The 12,700-nt window shown below is 36.1% G+C and overlaps 2 long non-coding RNA genes across 2 annotated transcripts; both read right to left on the bottom strand.

The window, feature by feature from the left end:
- Positions 1–1,732: 1,732 nt before the first annotated feature.
- On the bottom strand, positions 1,733–4,584 carry LOC130014790 (uncharacterized). The gene is made up of 3 exons (XR_008789506.1): positions 4,435–4,584; positions 2,792–2,866; positions 1,733–2,058 (listed from the first exon to the last, which is right to left on the bottom strand). It is a non-coding gene; the product is annotated as an uncharacterized LOC130014790 (long non-coding RNA).
- Positions 4,585–9,522: 4,938 nt separating this feature from the next.
- On the bottom strand, positions 9,523–12,379 carry LOC130014785 (uncharacterized). The gene is made up of 3 exons (XR_008789486.1): positions 12,225–12,379; positions 10,582–10,656; positions 9,523–9,848 (listed from the first exon to the last, which is right to left on the bottom strand). It is a non-coding gene; the product is annotated as an uncharacterized LOC130014785 (long non-coding RNA).
- Positions 12,380–12,700: the final 321 nt, after the last annotated feature.

The raw sequence follows: 12,700 nt of genomic DNA, 5'->3' as shown, positions 1-12,700 counted from the left end.
GTGCGCGCAGTTGCTATAATGATACGACTGCTACAGTGGCGCAGCTACACAGTAAAAAATCCAGACTCGTACGACTAGTGTGAGAAAATCGAATACGAGTTAGATGATGGAAGAGATTCTTAAGAAGCTAGATGCCGAGGAGGTGAAGACTTTGATTGAGCTCTTGAAGTTGTAGAATGGCGATGGGTCGACATGCTCACAGCCTATGAAGGTGGATCCCCCATTTGAGGATCTGAAACTTGATAGACCAGCCACATATTTGACTGGTCGCGTCGGGTTAAGGGGGCTCTTGTAGGGAGGAGCCTTGAGGGCTATCTAACGGGAGATAAGGTAGACCCGAGAAAAGACACTACTAAGTGGACTGATTGAAATGTCACTCACATGTTATTATACACATGGATGCTCAACTCCATGATTCCTTATATTGATATCATAGTGGATGGCATTGAGAGTATGAAGGACATCTAAGGAAAGTTGAGGAGGACATATGTTGGGGCTGGGAATAACTTGAGGGTGTTTCAGATAAAGCGAGAGACTGATGTTATTGATAAGGGAGATAAGATTGCTTAAGATTATACCATAGATCTAGAGCGCCTATGAGCAGGCTATGATCACTTCTCGCCCATGGAAAACTGTAATAATCATGCGTGCAAAAGCAGAGAGATTTTTGTGCAAGAGAGGACTACAATTTTTAAAAAACCTCAACCTAGTATTTAAGCAAAGGATCAGAGTGTTGCTAGCTCAGACAAGGATTTTACCATTGGAGGAGGCTATTGCGGCCATGATGTATGAAACATTGGGTTACAAGATGGGGTTCATGGACTACTAGGAAAGCGATCAACATTAATAGTCTCAAACTTGGGTAACATAAGTGCACAGGGGGAGACCCGCTAGTGATACAACTGTGGTGAAATAGGTCATCTGAAACCAGTTTGTCCTAGGCCACTTAGGGAAAGAGAGTCTGGCTGTCACGACCCAATTTCATGGACCGAGACCGGCGCTAGGGAATGGGAGTGGTTGCTCCGAAACCCATAGCAAGCCTAAAATTGTAAAATAACTTTTCGCGAAACATATACGTCATGCATGACATACATAAACACGTGTCATGCAGAAGCACACATGCTAGGCATACATATACTCTGGCAGTCTCAAATATCAAAACGCAGCTAGCGTAAAATATTTAAAACTTTAAAACACTAAAGTTATATTTACAGAAAACTATACATTACAAGCTGACTTGCAAAATACTTATCTACTGCAGCTCTAAGAGTAAAGTACTGTTTCTTTACATACTCAAAAATATAGACTTCTGGAAGTAGGATAGAAGTCCGTTGCTTCGAAGCGTCTTTTCCTGAAAGGAAATCTGTGAGGGGGTCAGTATATTGGGATATACTGAGTGAGTTCATACATTTACTAATAAGTATTCAAATAAAACATAAAACCGCAATCAATCATATGCAGCCAAGTACAGGATCCGATTGAAACCCTAATCCTCGAACATGCTAAATGTATGTACTCAGAGGAAAACTTATCCAATAGCCCGACCCGGGAGTATTCACACTCTACCACATTAGTCGCGACAATTCTCTTAATTCCAGTGGTGGGTCTAACCCACTAGATACGTGTCACGACCCAAAATTGAGGGCCGCGACCGGCGCTAGGGAATGGGAGTGGTAGCTCCGAAACCCGTAGCAAGCCTAAAAAAAACACTATAAATTTTTTTCGCGAAACATTCACAAAACGTTTTTATAAAACTTCTTTAAACGATACAATACGATCTTTAGAAATCAGGGTCTTACAAAGCGATATCCCATATCAAGCAATGCCCTATTTCTCACATATATATATATATATATAAACTGTTAAAAGCGCAGTCTAAAACCTTTATACATATCAGAGTATAAACAAGATATTTAAAACCGTTTGATAAAACATAATTACACTCTAGGACTCGACTACTGCAGCACTAGTGATTTATTCCTTCTTTCTGTACTCGCGGACTTCTGGAACAAGGATAGAAGTCCGTTACATCCGATACTATACACCTGAAACATAACACTATTGGGGGGTCAGACAACGCTGAGTGAGTTCGCATTTACTTAAGATATTATGAATATAAATTGCATAAACATATATTAAAACAAACAACAATATTTGATCCGATGAAACCCTAATCTTAAATTCATACTATTTCCTATCCGTATCCTATTCATATTGTATCCATTAATATTATATCAAGTCATTTTAATCCAAGTGGTACGGTCCCGAGATAGTTCAACCGAGTTACTCGTTACCACATGACATAGTCCCGAGATAGTTCAACCGAGTTACATCATGTCACTGCTTAATCCCAAGGTGTGAGTCCCGAGATAGTTCAACCGAGTTACTCACTAGATACGGGTCCCGAGATAGTTCAACCGAGTTACTCACGTATCTAACAAAAATTATAATCCTTCTTTCCGATACCCAAACATGATTAGCGTATATTGAGCTCATATCAAACATTTTCAAATACAAACATCTATCGACACTAATTCTATGACTGACCCGGACACTGGTCATCACACAGCCTATTGACGCCCAATAGGTAGCTCGTTTCCTCGGATCATTAAAGCAAACATCACAATTTACAAATAACAACAATATATCAAATAATGCACCCAAGCGATATTATGAACAAAGTATTCACATGAATTACCCAAGTAATAATGTATATGCAATGCAATTAATAAATTACCACACAATTAACAACTTATAATAATAATATACGAAAGTAAATTGCAAAACTCACAGTTTTCTATCCAAAAGCTACGGTCATATTGCGTTCTTTAAGTACCGTGTTCCGTTGGTAGTCGCCTCGCCGAGTCTACGAAAATACGATAATGAATCGTAGTTAAAATGTATCCTAATCCAAAGGTGTTCTAACTATAGAATACTTTGTGACTAAATCAATTTATTTTGCCTCGGAATAAATTGATTACGTTTTAAAATTATAATTCCATTTAATAAATAACATTAGTCCAAATGTTATTTATTAGCTATTCAATTTAGCTAAATTAAATTAATTATCGAGCTAAATCGATAATTAATTTAACAAGTCACTTTTCCTTAATTTATAATTGATATTAGCTCAAAACGTCAATTTAAAACTCAATTAATTAACGACTTTACATTTCGTTAATTAAAACTAGTTTTCCCAAAACTAGCTAATTAGCCGACTTTGGACTATTAAAATGTTTATTTAAAATGGCCCGACTTCCAAACAAATTTGACATCCTTATAGTACCTAACCCCATCTACAACTTTCGTTTAGATTTTAAACTGAAATTATCGTCCTAAGGTGTCGGAAATGGGTCCTGAAGTTGGTTCCTTAAATTTGACAGTTTTGTCCTGAAAACAGTTTACTACAGCTGCTGTTTCGGGCTTAAAAACAGAGCACATAAACTGGTCATATTCCAAAACAAATTTTACATTCCAATAGTTCATAACGTCCTCTACAATTTTCATTTAGACCTCGGACTCAAAATCAAATCCGAAGGTGTCGGAAACTAGCCTTGAAGTTGCTACCTCGGGCTGTTTTATTGACAGCAGAACAGCCCTATGGGCTGCTGTTTACAACCAAATTTGCAACTGTCTGGCCACTGTTATGGCAGCAGCTCTCTCATGTTTTCGTTCTTTGTTCCGTAACGAACAAAACGACACAAAAATCGACTCATTCCGACATTTCGTTAGCCCGCAATTTGCTCTCAAAGTTTGCTCCTCGCTATGTTTAAATCCTTCCGTTAACTTACAATTTATTTTCATACTTAACATTAGACTTAAGCATCAACTCTATTACCAATCAATCACTTCATATTAACCTTAAAAAATGTCTCCTCTATATATTTTTCATACCTTAAACTACTCCCTTAAAACACTTTCACGTTAACTTATCTCGTTATAAACAATCGTTATAAAACTATTAAACAACGCTTATTAACACGAACCAATTACCACGCGAATAGAGGCTGATTTAGCGTCAATATTACGCTCCTTACGACGGCCGAGGGCTGCGTTTGCAGCCCTCAAAAGAGCAGCTCAGCTCTGCTCATAAGAGCAGAGCCGAGCTCTGCTCCCTCGGCAGAATTCTGCCGAAGGCAGAATTCTGCTCTTGAGAGCAGAATTCGCTGCTCTTGAGAGCAGAATTCGCTGCTCTTGGTGAGCAGCAATTGCTGCTCACCGGAGAAAACTCCGGCCACCGGAAACCTATTCCGACATGCTCCAAAGGTTAACCAATAATTCATCCATTTACTTGCCAAAAATCACAACTAAAACAACCCTCAATCTCACCCACAACACACCACATCAAAATCATAATCTTAACCAAAAACCTTAAAATTTACTTAACTTAAATCATAATATATAACCATTAATTTCTCAATTAAACTATCATACCTTGATCTCCTTTGATTTTAGAGTCTTTTGCTTCCAAAAACTCCAAGCTTTGGTGAGAATTTGATGGAGATGGTGGTGGGGTTATGGGTTCGGCAAAGAGAAGCTTTTTGGTGAGAATTTGGTAGCTTCTTGAAGTCTTAAGAAAGTGAAGAGGATGATATCATATGGCCTTATCTATTGGGCTTTAAATGGCAAAAGATCCAATTTAGTTCCTCTAAATTTCTTTACGATTTAATCCAATTCCGTAACTTACGTCGCATCAAACTTTAATACGACTTCGAAATTCAATAAAATTTTCACACTCACTTCCGAATAATATTTTATGGACGATATCATATAAATTATTAGCTTGGGACTAAATTCTTATTTTTTTTTTATTTTAAATTATCCTTAATTATTAATTAGTCCCGCTAATAACCGCTTCTAGCGAAATAATAATTTTCCAATTAAATTATTATTTCTCGACCAATTCCATTCATTTATTTTCACCATACTTCTTGACTTGAATCTCATTTCCGACTCACTTGTCATAAATTTCTTAATTTAGGATTTGCAGCACGAGCTAATCCTTAAAAAAAATTCGGGTTATTACATTCACCCCCCCTTATAATAAATTCGTCCTCGAATTTAAACCTTCGCCACTTAATTAATCCATTGTAGTGTTTTTCACACATCATTACTTCCTGTATCACCATTTATGTCATTTACGTCCTAATAATAAATTCGTCTTTATTGCGTTCATAATCCTTATATAAATCTTTCTTCTATGTTCTTATGAAATTGCCGCTTAATTCTCCGTTTAACAATCACAACGGTTAACTTCTAAACATCCTCCTTAGGAGTGTCATATTGCGATATTGACTCGATCCAACGGTCCCATCAAAAGGTATCTTAATTTTATTCATCTCGACGATCTTTCTTGATACTCCTTCGTACAATAACTCTTTAATTACTTCGTCTTTCTGTCGTTAAATTTACAGAAGAGAAGTCAGATTCCAACTTTCTACTTTTATCCAAAACGACTACACTTTTTCTAGGCGTTTTCCTTTATTTTGTATAGTTCATACTTGAATAACGGCCTTTGTTATCAAGTTTTTACGATGTCTGCTAATCTTCTTTAAAGATGGATACTCTTTTCATACTTCCTTAGTATGATATTTACTAGTACATTGATGTCTAATGTCCGTTGTACAAGAGATGACTAATCTCTTCGTGAACTTCCTTCGTTCGCGCATAGCTGTAAACGATTGTTGTACTGGTAGAATAACAACTGATAGGACATTAATTGTTATCCCGTTGGGATTTTAATCTCGTCGCCTATTAACTCCTTGCCTTATTAGGCTCGTATTCTTTTACTTCTTAGCTTTGGTACTCGTTAACCTTTATTCGTCATTCATTTCCTTAGTATTATATAGGTAGTGTCATCCTGGACACAAACTTTGAACTTTTCTTTTTAAATACTTTTGGTATTAATCAAAACTATATTTGATTAACTATCCCAATCCAATAGGGTCACTTATGGTTTCAAGTTACTTTAAACTTGTCCAAAATCTTGCTTATCTAGCTTACTTTGGCTGTCCATATTGCTTATTCAGAAACGTTTGTTCACTAAACGAAACTGGTATCCATAATGTTCACAATATCTTTTATCACTTCCCTTTGTACTTTGGATTGAAATTGAAACCCGCAAGCGTCGAAAATTGGCCCAAAGGTCACTTCCTGGGACTATCGTTAACTGCTTGCATATGCTGTTGTTTGAGCCTATGGACTAAGCATCCGATCAATCCTTGCTTGAAATACATTTGATATTCTTATACCTTATCATTTTGTCTACATTTTTCGTGTAGAGTCAAACTACTTTCAACATTTCGTTAATATCCGAAATTGTCTCTTTAGTCGTTGCCAACTATGTTTACCAAAGTTGCCTTGCTTAGTAAGATCATTAGTCTCCTGAAATACTTACTTATACTTTTCTCTTCTTATTGAGTATAAGGTTAATCCTTTACCTTATCTCAAATCACATTCTTCCGTAGATTTCTTATTTTGTGATGTGTTATTACTTAACACATATTCCTTGCCCTGAGCTAGGGTCTTTTCTTATCTTATGTCCTTTAGTTCTTTGCTTCTCTCGATATTCATCACAAAATATCATTCCATAATAGTACTATCGATTCTCTTTTGCTTGTTTCTCAAGACCTTAACTTTAGTCCTAGCTCTTATTCATTAAGTTGTACGATTCCTTAATGAGTTTCTATTTCATTTCCGTTTCTTATGAACTTTCAAGCTTATCGACATCCGACGTCGTCTTTCTTGGCATTTCCTTCCTCCTTGTATTTAATCATGTACATGTTTACCTTCTCCTCTTTCGCTTTTATTGCGATACTCCTGAATATTCATTTACTAACTATTGTCTTTATAGTTAGATTTATACGGCCTTTCGTCCACAGTCTTTTCATGTCTTATGGTGGTTAGAAATTTCTTGTCCTTCACTAATAATCATGCACTTCATAGCTTTATGAATCTCATGAAGTGGACTGCCTGCCTGACATTACTCAATATGTATTTTTATCCACAATATATCTTAGCTCTCGATCCTTCATTTTAACTGTCTGTATCAGATTGGTAATATCCTTTACCAGTACCCAATGACATTCTTACCTTTCCTATACTAAGTTTCTTGATCACTTTATACTTCTCGTTTTCATGTACATGTTGCTTTTCGATTCTTTTTATCCATCTTATTTCTGCATATATTACTTTTGGATCCTTTAATTTTAGTGAATATAGGACTGGTAACTCCTTTACCATTATCCGGTGATGTTCTTATCTTTCTCTTAATGTACCTCGCGATCGTCTTATACGTTTCGCGATCATTGTGTACTTCTTGCTTTAATATTTTCCTCCTCTACTATCTATAAGAGTTGGAGGTTACTCTTTTGTGTTCATCGACAGGTTGTACCCTTGGTCTTGTGCATATCTATTTCTCATCTTCCTACTGACATCTCATCTACTAGTAAGGTTGATCCTATACTTAGATCAACTCTATCCTTCTGGACACCATGTGTCTATGACTACATAGAAGTTGATTCCTTTTATCTTCTTGTTACTTTCCATATAATGTTTTTAATTCTATCCCTCGATTACCTTTATCGAGTGTCACACCATATACGTAGGTTGTTTAAGCCTTATCTGTGTCGATCATGTTAATCGATCTCTTTGTGTTCTTCCGTCCATTTTTAATTTTTTTTTTTTTATACTTCCTTATACTTAAATGCCTCTTATAGGTGTCCTTCTTTACCGTCTCTTGTTTCAATTTATCCGATAATACCTTCGTGTTATAGCTCAACCCCTTTGTTGAGTCTTTCCTTCATATTTCATTACATCCCTTGATGTCTATATAGCTTATTAGTATTATCGATCATTTACTTGTTCGCTTCTTTAAGCGTCGTCGATCTATATCCTTGTTCCCCTTAGGGCTTATGTATTCGTGATATCGTGTCCATTATCTATATCAATCATATCTCTTGGTATCAATGTTTTTGATCATACACCCAGATGTCGTTACTCTCGATCGTCATTGCACCTCTTACTCTCGAGGTGACTTAACTGCCTTATACAATTCTTATCCTCAAAGGTTCTACCTATGAGGTGTGAGCTATGTTCACCATTAAACTATCTCTATACAATCTTTTATATTTGTTATTGCTCTTTGTTAAAGTTTATATATTGGTGTCACAGGAAATTCCATCTGGTTTTCTTACGTTTCAAATCAATTTGACTTTGCCCGCGGGACTTTCAAAACAATTTCTTTTCAAATCGAATATAATTTCAATCATATAGTTTTAAAACTTTTAGTATAATTGCGCGTCAGAGTGATGACACCTCTCATCACTAAGGAGTTGCTATTTCAAATTTTCTTAATTGCTCGTATCAGCGAATGTATGATGCACAGTTTATATTTTGTAAAAATTTGGCTTTATATCAAGATATTTATACATATATGCTGATACTGCAATGTGTTTTCAATCATGTCTTTCATGCTTCCTATGGCATACAATATGCCGGGTCTGCGCACAACTATACTTTCAAAAGAAATCTCAAAGCTTTATTTCTTTTGTAAACACCATAAGTCAACTCAGACCGGAACTTCTGTGACATTTTAGCTTTTCTTTATTATGGCTTTTTATCAATCTTATTGGTGTATTTTATTCTCGTTCTCTATCTTTCTATCACATACTGTCAAGCTATGTTCAGGGCATAGCTCAGGTTATTCGTGCATATTTGACATTTTGTAGAGTATGTCGAACTCTTTCAATGTATGTTCGATGTATGTTCAATCTATGTTCTCTATGTTTTGTTTCCTTCCTAAAGGAATATCTTAGGTTATGCACCTAGGTTCTCATTCTTCCTAGTGCATCGTCTATTCGATAACGATCTATCTCTAATACTATACGTCTATAGCATAATGGCTTGCCTTATTGGCCAAACCATAGCTACTAAAAAAATGTGATAGCACAAAGAATACGCATCGTACTTGGGGGTGTTTGACTAGATTCGCCCCGTTCTCAAAGCACTATTCCTGATCGGCGATCTATGATTCGCTTCGGACTATCCCTGATATACAGGAGGTACATCCTCTCCGTTTGATATAGCGTGTGGCTGAGCCTCGTCTTGCCCAGACATGCTTGTGAGAGTGCATTTCTCACATGTCCTTCTCCGTATGCACATTGCATATGCATACTCTATCATAAATGAAACACGCATCCTTATCACATACATATATTCCATATAGAACAAACAACGTTTCACAAAGCAATCGATTATACGGACTCGCATCCTATCGAGGAGAGTTAGAAATTTTTGAAAACAAATAAGGACTTATCAATGACATGACTCGAATCCTATAGCTGCAGTAGTTCCTAGGTAGACTCACACACAAAGCAGTAGTATCCTGGACTAACTGCTCTGATACCACCTTTGTCACGACCCAAAATTGAGGGCCGCGAGCGGCGCTAGGGAATGGGAGTGGTAGCTCCGAAACCCGTAGCAAGCCTAAAAAAAAACACTATAAATTTTTTTCGCGAAACATTCACAAAACGTTTTTATAAAACTTCTTTAAACGATACAATACGATCTTTAGAAATCAGGGTCTTACAAAGCGATATCCCATATCAAGCAATGCCCTATTTCTCACATATATATATATATATATAAACTGTTAAAAGCGCAGTCTAAAACCTTTATACATATCAGAGTATAAACAAGATATTTAAAACCGTTTGATAAAACATAATTACACTCTAGGACTCGACTACTGCAGCACTACTGATTTATTCCTTCTTTCTGTACTCGCGGACTTCTGGAACAAGGATAGAAGTCCGTTACATCCGATACTATACACCTGAAACATAACACTATTGGGGGGTCAGACAACGTTGAGTGAGTTCGCATTTACTTAAGATATTATGAATATAAATTGCATAAACATATATTAAAACAAACAACAATATTTGATCCGATGAAACCCTAATCTTAAATTCATACTATTTCCTATCCGTATCCTATTCATATTGTATCCATTAATATTATATCAAGTCATTTTAATCCAAGTGGTACGGTCCCGAGATAGTTCAACCGAGTTACTCGTTACCACATGACATAGTCCCGAGATAGTTCAACCGAGTTACATCATGTCACTGCTTAATCCCAAGGTGTGAGTCCCGAGATAGTTCAACCGAGTTACTCACTAGATACGGGTCCCGAGATAGTTCAACCGAGTTACTCACGTATCTAACAAAAATTATAATCCTTCTTTCCGATACCCAAACATGATTAGCGTATATTGAGCTCATATCAAACATTTTCAAATACAAACATCTATCGACACTAATTCTATGACTGACCCGGACACTGGTCATCACACAGCCTATTGACGCCCAATAGGTAGCTCGTTTCCTCGGATCATTAAAGCAAACATCACAATTTACAAATAACAACAATATATCAAATAATGCACCCAAGCGATATTATGAACAAAGTATTCACATGAATTACCCAAGTAATAATGTATATGCAATGCAATTAATAAATTACCACACAATTAACAACTTATAATAATAATATACGAAAGTAAATTGCAAAACTCACAGTTTTCTATCCAAAAGCTACGGTCATATTGCGTTCTTTAAGTACCGTGTTCCGTTGGTAGTCGCCTCGCCGAGTCTACGAAAATACGATAATGAATCGTAGTTAAAATGTATCCTAATCCAAAGGTGTTCTAACTATAGAATACTTTGTGACTAAATCAATTTATTTTGCCTCGGAATAAATTGATTACGTTTTAAAATTATAATTCCATTTAATAAATAACATTAGTCCAAATGTTATTTATTAGCTATTCAATTTAGCTAAATTAAATTAATTATCGAGCTAAATCGATAATTAATTTAACAAGTCACTTTTTCTTAATTTATAATTGATATTAGCTCAAAACGTCAATTTAAAACTCAATTAATTAACGACTTTACATTTCGTTAATTAAAACTAGTTTTCCCAAAACTAGCTAATTAGCCGACTTTGGACTATTAAAATGTTTATTTAAAATGGCCCGACTTCCAAACAAATTTGACATCCTTATAGTACCTAACCCCATCTACAACTTTCGTTTAGATTTTAAACTGAAATTATCGTCCTAAGGTGTCGGAAATGGGTCCTGAAGTTGGTTCCTTAAATTTGACAGTTTTGTCCTGAAAACAGTTTACTACAGCTGCTGTTTCGGGCTTAAAAACAGAGCACGTAAACTGGTCATATTCCAAAACAAATTTTACATTCCAATAGTTCATAACGTCCTCTACAATTTTCATTTAGACCTCGGACTCAAAATCAAATCCGAAGGTGTCGGAAACTAGCCTTGAAGTTGCTACCTCGGGCTGTTTTATTGACAGCAGAACAGCCCTATGGGCTGCTGTTTACAACCAAATTTGCAACTGTCTGGCCACTGTTATGGCAGCAGCTCTCTCATGTTTTCGTTCTTTGTTCCGTAACGAACAAAACGACACAAAAATCGACTCATTCCGACATTTCGTTAGCCCGCAATTTGCTCTCAAAGTTTGCTCCTCGCTATGTTTAAATCCTTCCGTTAACTTACAATTTATTTTCATACTTAACATTAGACTGAAGCATCAACTCTATTACCAATCAATCACTTCATATTAACCTTAAAAAATGTCTCCTCTATATATTTTTCATACCTTAAACTACTCCCTTAAAACACTTTCACGTTAACTTATCTCGTTATAAACAATCGTTATAAAACTATTAAACAACGCTTATTAACACGAACCAATTACCACGCGAATAGAGGCTGATTTAGCGTCAATATTACGCTCCTTACGACGGCCGAGGGCTGCGTTTGCAGCCCTCAAAAGAGCAGCTCAGCTCTGCTCATAAGAGCAGAGCCGAGCTCTGCTCTCTCGGCAGAATTCTGCCGAAGGCAGAATTCTGCTCTTGAGAGCAGAATTCGCTACTCTTGAGAGCAGAATTCGCTGCTCTTGGTGAGCAGCAATTGCTGCTCACCGGAGCAAACTCCGGCCACCGGAAACCTATTCCGACATGCTCCAAAGGTTAACCAATAATTCATCCATTTACTTGCCAAAAATCACAACTAAAACAACCCTCAATCTCACCCACAACACACCACATCAAAATCATAATCTTAACCAAAAACCTTAAAATTTACTTAACTTAAATCATAATATATAACCATTAATTTCTCAATTAAACTATCATACCTTGATCTCCTTTGATTTTAGAGTCTTTTGCTTCCAAAAACTCCAAGCTTTGGTGAGAATTTGATGGAGATGGTGGTGGGGTTATGGGTTCGGCAAAGAGAAGCTTTTTGGTGAGAATTTGGTAGCTTCTTGAAGTCTTAAGAAAGTGAAGAGGATGATATCATATGGCCTTATCTATTGGGCTTTAAATGGCAAAAGATCCAATTTAGTTCCTCTAAATTTCTTTACGATTTAATCCAATTTCGTAACTTACGTCGCATCAAACTTTAATACGACTTCGAAATTCAATAAAATTTCCACACTCACTTCCGAATAATATTTTATGGACGATATCATATAAATTATTAGCTTGGGACTAAATTCTTATTTTTTTTTATTTTAAATTATCCTTAATTATTAATTAGTCCCGCTAATAACCGCTTCTAGCGAAATAATAATTTTCCAATTAAATTATTATTTCTCGACCAATTCCATTC

Source organism: Mercurialis annua, linkage group LG7, assembly GCF_937616625.2.
Source record: "Mercurialis annua linkage group LG7, ddMerAnnu1.2, whole genome shotgun sequence".
Taxonomy (NCBI): Eukaryota; Viridiplantae; Streptophyta; class Magnoliopsida; order Malpighiales; family Euphorbiaceae; genus Mercurialis; species Mercurialis annua.
The sequence above is the reverse complement of the archived record's forward strand: the minus strand, read 5'-3'. Positions and strand labels throughout refer to the sequence as shown.